The sequence below is a fragment of the Macaca thibetana genome, chromosome X (genome assembly GCF_024542745.1).
Source record: "Macaca thibetana thibetana isolate TM-01 chromosome X, ASM2454274v1, whole genome shotgun sequence".
Lineage (NCBI taxonomy): Eukaryota > Metazoa > Chordata > Mammalia > Primates > Cercopithecidae > Macaca > Macaca thibetana.
The window spans coordinates 131,035,240-131,047,495 of NC_065598.1; the positions used below are offsets into that span (position 1 = coordinate 131,035,240).

At 43.2% G+C, this 12,256-nt stretch overlaps 1 protein-coding gene across 1 annotated transcript in view; it reads left to right on the forward strand.

The window, feature by feature from the left end:
- The window catches only part of FHL1 (four and a half LIM domains 1), a 67,918-nt gene that overhangs the window by 15,764 nt on the left and 39,898 nt on the right, over positions 1–12,256 (forward strand). The window contains exon 2 of the mRNA XM_050777196.1: positions 10,661–10,734. The gene's annotated coding sequence lies outside the window, so the exon portion shown is untranslated. The remainder of the gene's footprint in view (positions 1–10,660; positions 10,735–12,256) is intronic.

A 12,256-nucleotide genomic window follows, 5' to 3' on the forward strand; every position in this document is an offset into this window, starting at 1 on the left:
GTTGGGGGTGGGGCACTGACTTTGTGCTGCTATAATAGAATATCTGAGACTGGGTACCTTATAAAGAACAGAAATCTATTTCTCACGGTTCTGGAGACTGGAAAGTCCAAGGTCAAGGTGCAAACAGGTTCGATTGGTAAGGGCTATTCTCTGCTTCCAAGATGACACTTTACTGCTCCAGCCTCCAGAGGGGAGGAACGCCCTGCCCTCATGTGGCGGAAGGCAGAAGGGCAAGAGAGTCAAAGGCTCTCTTTAAGCTTTAATCCCATCCACGAGGTAGGAGCCCTCGCAGTTTAATCACCCCACCTCTTAAAGGCCCCACCTGTCAATACCATCACATTGGCCATTAAGATTCAACACCTGAATCTTGGAGACATTAAAAACCGTAGCAGGCACCCAGGCATCACTAGTTGCTTTGGCTCCCCAGGTGCAGCCAAGTTTGAGAATCACTGGCGTAGGGGAAAGTGGCATGAGCCAAGACTTCTGTCATTCTGTAGCGGCAATGAACCTCAGATGCAGGGAGTCAGCCAAAGCCAGAGGCTTGAATTTCACTCTAAGAAACTTGGCCTTTAGATTACAATGGAGAAAGGTTTTTGGCAATGGGAGTGATACATTCGAGGTGGAACATTTGAGAGATGATTCTGACGCTAGCTATATGAAGAAGAGGGCATACCCATAGTTAAGAAACTGATGAAATAGTCTGGTGTGAAGTGATAATGGGCCCAATTAGGACCATAGAAATGAAATTATAAGGAAGAAAATGTATGAAGGCTCTTTTGCAGGAAAAATGGGCAGGGTTTGGTGATGGTCGCTGGGGTGACAGCAGTGTTAGAATGTCTTTGGTTCAGGAGTTCCTCTCAGACTTATGGGAGGGCCAGTGCTCTCTAAATGCATCTGGCAAAATTGTCATGTATGGATCTGTACAATTCTTTGTTTTTTGTTGCTTTGATTTAGGAGTTATAATGCGGAGGTGATCCACAGCAAGTTATTCTATACAGGATTATAGTCACCTCAAAAGCTACTCATGGTCATCATGTCAGAGGGAAAAAATGTTGTTTTTCTTTAAAGGAAAGAATGCTTGGAGTTGTGGGAAAGTTGTCAACTTGGCAATGAGTAATTCAAGCCTATCAGTCAATTAAGTAAGTTTTTATTTTATCATTTGTTTTATTTGGGAGCTGCTGTAATAGTCATTGAGAGGACATCAGTCTTCACATTTTTAAAACAAAACAAAAATACCATTGAACATTAGGGCAAAGGACAAGAATTTCAAGGTTTTACTTTGACTTTAGCAAATATTTGCTGCTCCATTTTTCTTGCTAGATTTTGTCATTTGACTTGTGTTTCTGCTTTGTTCCAATTTGTTCTTTGTGCTTGATAACTGTAGTTGCCTCTATTTTTTTTTTTCTTTTGAGACCCAGTCTTGCTCTGTTACCCAGGCTGTAGTGCAGTGGTGCAATCCCAGCTCACTGCAACCTCTGCCTCCTGGGTTCAAGTGATTCTCATGTCTCGGCCTCCCAAGTAGCTGGAATTAACAGGTGCGCACCACTATGTCTGGCTCATTTTTGTATTTTTACTAGAGATGGGGCTTCACCATGTTGGCCAGGCTGGTCTCGACCTCCCGAAGTGCTGGGATTCCAGGCATGCACCACTGCTGCTTGCCTCTATTCTATTTTTGATGGCCTTTTTATTCATAAGTATTCTTAAGGCTTTAATATTCCAGTTAAAAAAATATATATATTTGTCCCTTTGTGTTTTTCCCCCAATATACTTATTCTTCCTTTATGACCAAAAATTATTTAAATTTGCATCCAGAAATGGCTCACAGAAAGAGCTCCTTGGTATCTATTTAGGGCATGGTGGGGCCTTTTGTTTGTTTCTAGTCATGCCACATCTGGAAGGAAAGACACTTTTTATTTACTAATTTGAAAATCTATGAAAGCAGACTCAGTATTTTAAAGGGTTGCATATATTCCTATGCAGAGTTAAAAATGACTCACTACTCCAACTTTGGTAAATGTGTGCACTTTAGTTTTTGAAGGAAGTGCAAAAATCTGCAGAAAAATCTGGACTAATCACAACTTGAAATTTTTATTATATCTAGTAGATAATTTTTAAAAATATAACCCATCTTTTCCCAAACTGGATAAGGATAATTCCTGTCTTTCCAAATTGTGAGGAATATTATGATTATGTCATATAAAGTAAATATAGAAATATGTAGAGCAAATGATCTTCCAGACAGAGTATAGAATATATCACCAGATAATACTCTATACTAAATATAAGGACACAAAACTGGACTTTATTGTATTTCTATAACTGGTAATATCCTTCTAGTTTTTGCTTGTTTATTACATGAATATACTGTTAAAGATTTGATTATGTTGTGGATCTTGATTGTGTTGGAATTATTAAAAATGAGGCATATTTAATCTGTACTGCTTATTTTCAATAAAGTATTTTGCCGAATGAGAGCCAGTTTACCAGTTCTTTTGTTAAAGAAAATGAGCCAGTGGCTATCTCAGTTGTATTTATTATTGCCTTTTATGGCAAACATTTAAAATGTGTTTTTAATGGTGCACATGCCACTGTTTCTGACCTTTATGGTAGCATAAGTATTTGAATAAAAGTGAGGTAAATGAGAAGTCTGTGCCGCCCAGTACCATCACAAGTGTACCTAATTAAGAAGATGTTTGGAATTCACTGTTCTTTGATTTCTTGGGTAGGAGAGAATATTCTGAAGGACGTGATTAAGGAGTCGTTACCATGACAATCACATTCAAAGAATTGAGAGGAGACAATGAGTCTGTGGGGGATCGTCTCTTTTGATTGATTCGACTCTTCTTTTAGTTCATTCAAACAGCTGTTGTCACTAGATTTTCTTTTCCACGTAATTCATCCAATTGATTGGTGATGTGGGGATCACTGAAGCTTGGTTGTCAGTAGTGATAAGGGTCCGCAGTGTCCATGACCACAATACTTTTGCTAAACCTGAAGGAGAGTGATTGTATGTGTTAAATGTCACTAAAAAGTAACACTTGGCTTCTTCTGGAATAATATAAGAGGTTTGTCTATTTTCACTTATTAATTCTGTCACGGTGGGATACGATTATCATGATCTCTTTGAAAGCATGACTAACCCTAAAGTGTTTGAGCTTTATTTTGGATTATTTTGCTGTCATCTTACCCAGTGTGTTTGGGTGCTGTTTTGTTTTTTTTCTTTACCTTGCACAGTATTGTCAACATAATTTACATGATGTTCTGGTCAGAGACACAGTTACACGCTGCAGATTGAAAAGTACACACAAATATACCCAGCACAAGTGTCTTCAGCCTCACGACCCCACCTAATGTTAAGTGGGACATGCTAGTACAGACGATAAAGTGAAATGGAGATACAAAGGCAGTTCAGATCTGACTGCCAATATTTCTCCTTCTTTGTGGACTAATTCTGGGTGGTGAAACCATGAACTATGGAAGGAAGACTGCTCCAGCATGGGCCTGAGTTGGATCCTATGTGAGAGCTTTGCCTCCTCAGCCTTTGGGCCTTTCTTTCTTCTGCCCTCTGGAGGGTGTCAGAGAGCATGAAATGCAAGGACTTTCTGGAAAGGATAGCCAGGGTTTGGTCTGGTTACTAGACGACACTTTCCCTGTCCCTTCCCCACCTCTAGCCCTTCCAAGCTGGAACGTGTAGAGGTGAGGAGCAGACAGAGAGATGGCAGGGAAGCCATTGGCAAGGTGGGAATCTTAGGAAGGAAGTGATTCTGGTTCTTGAAAAAGAGAACCAAATTCCATCAAGTAGAATCAGTATGAATTGTACCCATCTCTAGGAAAAATCAATTCCAGAAGGGTGAGTAAGATGAAATATGATAGATAAGGCTAGTGTGTGACAGATTCAAGTTTGAAGCTTCAGCTGGATTAAATCGAAAGAGAGGTCTATTTGGTGTCAAGCGTTTGTGGCAGCATGTGAAATCATTGTCCACGTTTGATAGCAGTTTGACTCCTTGCCTGCTATAATAACAGTAATAAGTATGTATTTAACATTCAATGGGTACCTTGTGTGGGGCAGGCACTGCTAAATGCTTTACATGGACGTACCTCCTTACCTCTATGAGGTAGGTGGCCATTATGATGCTGGTAGAGGCTGGACAGGTAATATGAGGCGGAGCCAGTATTTGAGCTCAGGCAGTCTGACTCTGGTGCCCCTGCTGCGAACAGCTGTGCCATGCTGCATTCCTCCTCCAACTGCAGGAAAAGGTGTAGAATCTTCTAGAAACAGTGAGTTCTATATGAGTGGAGTGTGGTGATGGGAGATGAGATGGAGTAAAGCCTTTTGTGTAAACATACCATGCTAAGTACTGGGAGAAATGAAATGAGATACTTTTTTTTTTTTTTTTTTTTTGGGGATGGAGTCTTGCTCTGTCACTCAGGCTGGAGTGCAGTGGCACAATCTCCATGCACCACAGCTTCCGCCTTCCAGGCTCAAGGAATTCTCCTGCCTCAGCCTCCTGAGTACCTGGGACTACAGGCGCACGCCTCCGTGCCCGGCTAATTTTTGTATTTTTTCAGTAGAGACAGGGTGTCACCATGTTGGCCAGGATGGTCTTGATCTCCTGACCTTGTGATCCACCCATCTCAGCCTCCCAAAGTGCTGGGATTACAGGTGTGAGCCACCACACCCAGCCAAAATGAGAGAATTTTTGTCCCTGCCACCAAAATACTTAACTAACATCTTACAGGACTAACAAAACCTAACATGAACCAATCCAGATTCATATGACAGAATACGACAATGTTTTCTGCAAAGAATAGCCAGGGTTTGGTCTGGTTACTAGACGACACTTTCCCTGTCCCTTCCCCACCTGTAACCCTTCCAAGCTGGAATGTGCAGAGGTGAGGAACACACAGAGAGATGGCAGGGAAGCCATTGGCAAGGTGGGAATCTTAGGAAGGAAGTGATTCTGGTTCTTGAAAAAGAGAACCAAATTCCATCAAGTAGAATCAGTATGAATTGTACCCATCTCTAGGAGAAATCAATTCCAGAAGGGTGAGTAAGATGAAATATGATGAGGCTAGTGTGTGACAGATTCAGGTTTGAAGCTTCAGTTGGATTGAATGGAAAGAGAGGTCTATTTGCTGTCAAGCGTTTGTGGTGGCATGTGAAATCATTGTCCACGTTTGATAACAGTTTGACTCTTTGCCTGCTATGATAACAGTAATAAGTATGTATTTAATATTCAATGGGTACCTTGTGTGGGGCAGGCACTGCTAAATGCTTTACATGGACGTACCTCCTTACCTCTATGAGGTAGGTGGCCATTATGATGCTCATAGAGGCTGGACAGGTAATATGAGGCGGAGCCAGTATTTGAGCTCAGGCAGTCTGACTCTGGTGCCCCTGCTGTGAACAGCTGTGCCATGCTGCATTCCTTCCGCGGCTGCATAAAAGGGTGTGGAATCTTCTAGAAACAGTGAGTTCTATGAGTGGAGTGTGGTGGTGGGAGATGAGATGGAGTAAAGCCTTTTGTGTAAACGTACCGTGCTAAGTACTGGGAGATAGAAGTGAAAATGAGAGACTTTTTTTTTTTTTTTTTTGAGATGGAGTCTTGCTTTGTTGCTCAGGCTGGTGTGCAGTGGCACGATCTCGGCTCACGGCAACCTCTGCCTCCCAGGTTCAAGGAATTCTCCTGTCTCAGCCTCCTGAGTACCTGGGACTACAGGTGCACGCCACCATGCCTGGCTAATTTTTGTGTTTTTTCAGTAGAGAAGGGGTTTCACCATGTTGGCCAGGATGGTCTTGATCTCCTGACCTTGTGATCCACCCATCTCAGCCTCCCAAAGTGCTGGGATTACAGGTGTGAGCCACCACACCCGGCCAAAATGAGAGATTTTTTTTTTTGTCCCTGCCACCACGATACTTAACATCTTACAGGACTAACAAAACCTAACATGAACCAATCCAGATTCATATGATAGAATATGACAATGTTTTCTGCAAAGAATAGCCAGGATCCCAATCTGGTTACAGAAGACACTTTCCCTGTCCCTTCCCCACCTGTAACCCTTCCAAGCTGGAATGTGCAGAGGTGAGGAACACACAGAGAGATGGCAGGGAAGCCGTTGGCAAGGTGGGAATCTTAGGAAGGAAGTGATTCTGGTTCTTGAAAAAGAGAACCAGATTCCCTCAAGTAGAATCGGTATGAATTGTACCCATCTCTAGGAAAAATCAATTCCAGAAGGGTGAGTAAGATGAAATATGATGAGGCTAGTGTGTGAGAGATTCAGGTTTGAAGCTTCAGTTGGATTGAATCGAAAGAGAGGTCTATTTGGTGTCAAGCGTTTGTGGCAGCATGTGAAATCATTGTCCATGTTTGATAACAGTTTGACTCTCTGCCTGCTATAATGACAGTAATAAGTATGTATTTAACATTCAATGAGTACCTTGTGTGGGGCAGGCACTGCTAAATGCTTTACATGGAGGTACCTCCGTACCTCTATGAGGTAGGTGGCCATTATGATGCTCATAGAGGCTGGACAGGTAATGTGAGGCAGAGCCAGTATTTGAGCTCAGGCAGTCTGACTCTGGTGCCCCTGCTGCGAACAGCTGTGCCATGCTGCATTCCTTCCGCAGCTGCATGAAAGGGTGTGGAATCTTCTAGAAACAGTGAGTTCTATAGGAGTGGAGTGTGGTGGTGGACGATGAGATGGAGTAAAGTCTTTTGTGTAAACGTACCATGCTAAGTACTGGGAGATAGAAATGAAATGAGATACTTTTTGTTTGTTTGTTTTTGAGATGGAGTCTTGCTTTGTCGATCAGGCTGGAGTGCAGTGGCACGATCTCGGCTCACCGCAACCTCTACCTCCCAGGTTCAAGCAATTCTCCTGCCTCAGCCTCCAGAGTACCTGGGACTACAGGTGCACACCACCATGCCAGGCTAATTTTTGTGTTTTTTCAGTAGAGAAGGGGTTTCACCATGTTGGCCAGGATGGTCTTGATCTCCTGACCTCGTGATCCACCCATCTCAGCCTCCCAAAGTGCTGGGATTACAGGTGCGAGCCACCACAGCCAGCCAAAATGAGAGATTTTTTTTTTGTCCCTGTCACCAAGATACTTAACATCTTACAGGACTAACAAAACCTAACATGAACCAATCCAGATTCATATGATAGAATATGACAATGTCTTCTGGAAAGAATAGCCAGGGTCCCAGTCTGGTTACTAGAAGACACTTTCCCTGTCCCTTCCCCACCTGTAACCCTTCCAAGCTGGAATGTGCAGAGGTGAGGAACACACAGAGAGATGACAGGGAAGCCATTGGCAAGGTGGGAATCTTAGGAAAGAAGTGATTCTGGTTCTTGAAAAGGAGAACCAGTTTCCCTCAAGTAGAATCGGTATGAATTGTACCCATCTCTAGGAGAAATCAGTTCCAGAAGGGTGAGTAAGATGAAATATGATAAGGCTAGTGTGTGACAGATTCAGGTTTGAAGCTTCAGTTAGATTGAATCGAAAGAGGTATATTTGGTGTCAAGTGTTTGTGGCAGCATGTGAAATCATTGTCCACGTTTGATAGCAGTTTGACTCTTTGCCTGCTATGATAACAGTAATAAGTATGTATTTAATACTCAATGGGTACCTTGTGTGAGGGAGGCACTGCTAAATGCTTTACATGGAGGTACCTCCTTACCTCTATGAGGTAGGTGGCCATTATGATGCTCATAGAGGCTGGACAGGTAATATGAGGCGGAGCCAGTATTTGAGCTCAGGCAGTCTGACTCTGGTGCCCCTGCTGTGAACAGCTGTGCCATGCTGCATTCCTTCCGCGGCTGCATAAAAGGGTGTGGAATCTTCTAGAAACAGAGAGTTCTATATGAGTGGAGTGTGGTGATGGGAGATGAGATGGAGTAAAGCCTTTTGTGTAAACATACCATGCTAAGTACTGGGAGATAGAAGTGAAAATGAGAGACTTTTTTTTTTTTTTTTTTTTTTTTTTGAGATGGAGTCTTGCTCTGTCACTCAGGCTGGGGTGCAGTGGCGTGGTCTTGGCTCACCGCAACCTCTGCCTCAGCCTCCTGAGTACCTGGGACTACAGGTGCACGCCTCCATGCCTGGCTAAGTTTTGTATTTTTTACGTAGATACAGTGTTTCACCATGTTGGCCAGGATGGTCTTGATGTCCTGACCTCGTGATCCACCCACCTCAGCCTCCCAAAGTGCTGGGATTACAGGTGGGAGCCACCACACCCAGCCAAAATGAGAGATTTTTTTTTTTGTCCCTGCCACCAAGATACTTAACTAACATCTTACAGGACTAACAAAACCTAACATGAACCAATCCAGATTCATATGACAGAATACGACAATGTTTTCTGAAAAGAATAGCCAGGGTTCCAATCTGGTTACTGGAAGACACTTTCCCTGTCCCTTCCCCACCTGTAGCCCTTCCAAGCTGGAATGTGCAGAGGTGAGGAACACACAGAGAGATGACAAGGAAGTCATTGGCAAGGTGGGAATCTTAGGAAGGAAATGTTTCTGGTTCTTGAAAAAGAGAACCAGATTCCATCAAGTAGAATCAGTATGAATTGTACCCATCTCTAGGAGAAATCAATTCCAGAAGGGTGAGTAAGATGAAATATGATGAGGCTAGTGTGTGACAGATTCAGGTTTGAAGCTTCAGTTGGATTAAATCGAAAGAGAGGTATGTTTGGTGTCAAGCGTTTGTGGTGGCATGTGAAATCATTGTCCATGTTTGGTAACAGTTTGACTCTTTGCCTGCTATGATAACAGCAATAAGTATGTATTTAACGTTCAATGGGTAGCTTGTCTGGGGGCGGCACTGCTAAATGCTTTACATGGATGTACCTCCGTACCTCTGTGAGGTAGGTGGCCATTATGATGCTCATAGAGGCTGGACAGGTAATATGAGGCAGAGCCAGTATTTGAGCTCAGGCAGTCTGACTCTGGTGCCCCTGCTGTGAATAGCTGTGCCATGCTGCATTCCTTCTGCAGCTGCATGAGAGGATGTGGAATCTTCTAGAAACAGTGAGTTCTATATGAGTGGAGTGTAGTGATGGGAGATGAGATGGAGTAAAACCTTTTGTGTAAACATACCATGCTAAGTACCGGGAGATAGAAATGAAATAATGATTTTTGTTCCTGCCACCAAGATACTTAACATTTTTCAGGACAAACAAAAGCTAACATGAAACAATCCAGATTCATATGATAGAATATGGAAATATTGTCTCTACTTAAGTACAGGTGGGAGGAAAACTAGAAAGTGTTCCTTTGAATTAAGTCACTTTAAAACATTTGCTTTCAAATGTTAGTGCTTAACCATGAGCACAAAATTTGCCTTCCTCCAGGCTTTTGGCCTGACAGACAAGAACTCTGTCCCTATAGTCAGCAGATTTATCCATTTTGAGTTGGGAAGCACTGTCTTCAGCCCTGTCTTCCTGACGCCGATCCTGACAATCATCGTCAGGATCTCTAAACAGATGAACCCTTTAGCCTAGTGAACCAACTGTCTCAGCTGTTTATTTACCAGCACATTAACGATTTTTCCATCTATAACCACTGCCTGTGTGAAGATGAGCCTGGAAGTGGTTGGAGGGTGGGGTGGGAGGGGTGGTTACACACCTGGTTGTAATCCTGGGTTTATTTTTGCCCTGTTTCCATCGATACTTCTTGAGAGCTTCCTGTCTTCCAGGCACTGACCTGGGTGTGGGGATAGAGCAGTGAAAAAACAGACCGGGTCCCCCGCCCAGGGCACTGTGTTTTCCTCAGATTTCATTCGCTCATATACATTTTCATAGTTGATCTAAAAGCGGCATTTGGTATGAATTCTAGGATTTCACACTTTTGGCATAATATAATGATCACACTCCCTTTCTCCTTTGCCCCAGCCAGTCCTTTCTGAATAAAAATCGTGGGGTTGGGGGCGGAAGGTAGTGATGTGATTGGGCCTGTGGGGAGGTTGCACAGGCTTGGGGAGGGCAGCGTGTCGTAGCGGGCCATATTTGTGTCAGGGATGGGAAAGGCACAGGGCACCCCTGTTGCCTAGTGCTGCAGAACCCTGGCCCTGGGATGAGCCTGCCCGCTAGTCTGCATCCTAATCCCGCTGTTGATTGGAGATAACTTCAGCGGTCACAGGGCACCTCGTCTCCATGGCAACCCCTCTAAATATTCCTCTGGTGACTTGTGCTCTACATTCTGGCTGGATCAGAGCCCTCCTGTGGCAAAATATTCTAAAGATGTTAAAAGAGAGAGAGAGAGAGGAAAAAAAAGGCTCAACTAATAAATCTATTCTAAACGACTGAGTCATTTGTTTTGATTACCCGGGTGATTGCCAAATGTTAATTTAAAACTGAAATAGGCCATGAGCTCACTCCCCTAACAATGCTGAGTGTTTGAGCTAATACAGCTTGATAATGAGGGAGCCAGATCCACTGCCAGTGCTCATGTTATATGATAAACAGACATTTGGAGAAATATGCAGAACATCTTGGCAGTTTTCCTTTAACTCTAAGGGTTGTCAATACAAAGTAGAATGTGTTACCATGAGCCATTTCAAAGAAAGTTGACTTTTATTTTTTTAGAATTCAGAACTTTGTTTCTAAAAGGTAACTTTGCCTCTTGATTCTCATTTTTTCCCCTAACTTAGGCGCCTTGGAAGTTGTTCTCAACCGTATCCAGCCCTTGCTGAATACATCCTATCTGCCACACATTCAGCGTGAGGTAAGTTTTAGTAATTGCCACAAATTCTCACACTGATCTCCAACCTTCCAAGTTGTGGTATTAAGGGCGGCATTGTACAAAGGGCCTTATTTGTACAGGAGGTTTCAGAAGGTTCATTTTAATTGACCCAACCAATGTCACTGCTTACCCTAAATATTAGCTCTCGGGGAGAATGTCTTTTCAAGGGAAAATCTCATTTGCTTTCAACCTGGGCATATGAAAAGGGAATTTGCCAGGCACAACAGAACTATTTGAAGGTCTGCTTGAAAATAAAGATCTGCTAATGTCGCTGCATGAACAGTAGGGAGCAGGAAAGCTACGTGGAGCAAATACTGGGATGGGATGGAGGAGACTTCTGCTGCCAGCCAGGAGGTTAGGTTGACCTGATCTGCTATTAGGAATCTTTCTCCGTGGGTGGAAGGAGCCAGGGTACAGGACTGGCACTGCAAAATCTGGTGATAGAAGGCCAAAGAGTGCTTCTGCTGGGTGACATTAATAGGGTCCAGGAGATTTTCTTCTGATATGCCCTCAAGTTCAGAACAACCTGTGGGAAACCAGGTTGAGTAAGACCTTCCAATGCTTATATTGGATAAGCATTCTCTGTCCTCTTCATTTAGCCACAGTGACTTGTTTATACTCTGTGATGACTCAGGGTTCCTCAGTTTTCTCTTTGAGAGAGGGACATTGACCTTTGAAAATAATGAAAGGAAGGCATCTAAGAGAAGGCTCATCCAGGCACAATACAGGGATGGTTCCTCATTTTTTGTGCCCCGGTCTCCGTGCGCTCAAAAGAGGGGATGTAACCTTTGCCAGCACTGTACCTGTCAGGATGTGCCATTTCATCCCTCAAAAGGTTGCTGCGTTTTTGCCTTCACCTTCACCCTGCCCACCCCTGCACGCAGCCACATGGTCAGTGTAGATACCTAGATTTCAGTTAGGGTACACGCTCACCAGGTGACAAGAATTGCCTTTGTTATGTCTACTTGCTGCAGAATTCCCCCCAGGTTTTAAAATATCTCTTCAAATACCTAAATGTATTAAACCTTATATAGTAAAAAGCATAGGACAAACTTTTAGAAATGCTAAACCTGAATTTTATCCATTTCATTAATTATGGTGGTAGTTGTAAGTCCTTCCAAGGCCCTGGGGCTTGAAGCAGGCTCAGTGATAAAAGCTTTCATCAGCTTCCCTCTGCTGCTGGAGGTGGAATCTTCATTTTTGGGTCTAAATCCTGCCATAGCTCTCATTCATAGCCTTTACCTGTAATGGTTGTTTTCAAGCTTAAAAAAAAATGATAGAAACCCATCTTCAAAAAATACAAATCTACAAATCTAACCCCAATAGAGAAAACCAACAATCTGCTTTGGCTCAAGTAGGAGGCTGTGACTCTCTTATCAGCCTCCTCTGAGGGTGAACCCTATTGAAAGAGCAGAGATTTAAACACTGTGCCCTTTCCCAGTTCTTATTTTTATTTTCCCACATAAAAGAGGCTAGATTCTTTAAGGAGATAGAAAGAAGGGAG